A 393-nucleotide genomic window follows, 5' to 3' on the forward strand; every position below is an offset into this window, starting at 1 on the left:
CAAAGTCACCCTCAGAATTCCCAGCGTTAAACGCTGGAACTGGCACAAGAATGGGAGTTAAACGCCCAAACTGGCACCAAAACTGGCGTTTAACTCCAAGAATAGTCTCTACACGAAAATGCTTCAATGCTCAGCCCAAGCACACACCAAGTGGGCCCAGAAGTGGATTTTTATGTCATTTACTCATATCTGTAAACCCTAGGCTACTAGTTCTCTATAAGTAGGACCTTTTACTATTGTATTTTGATCTTCTGATCTTTGGAATCTTTTGTTCTTTAGATCTTTTGATCACTTTGGGAGGCTGGCCATTTGGCCATGTCTAGACCTTGTTCTTATGTATTTTCAACGGTGGAGTTTCTACACACCATAGATTAAGGTGTGGAGCTCTGCTGT

This window comes from Arachis duranensis, chromosome 9 (assembly GCF_000817695.3).
Source record: "Arachis duranensis cultivar V14167 chromosome 9, aradu.V14167.gnm2.J7QH, whole genome shotgun sequence".
NCBI classification, from domain to species: Eukaryota; Viridiplantae; Streptophyta; class Magnoliopsida; order Fabales; family Fabaceae; genus Arachis; species Arachis duranensis.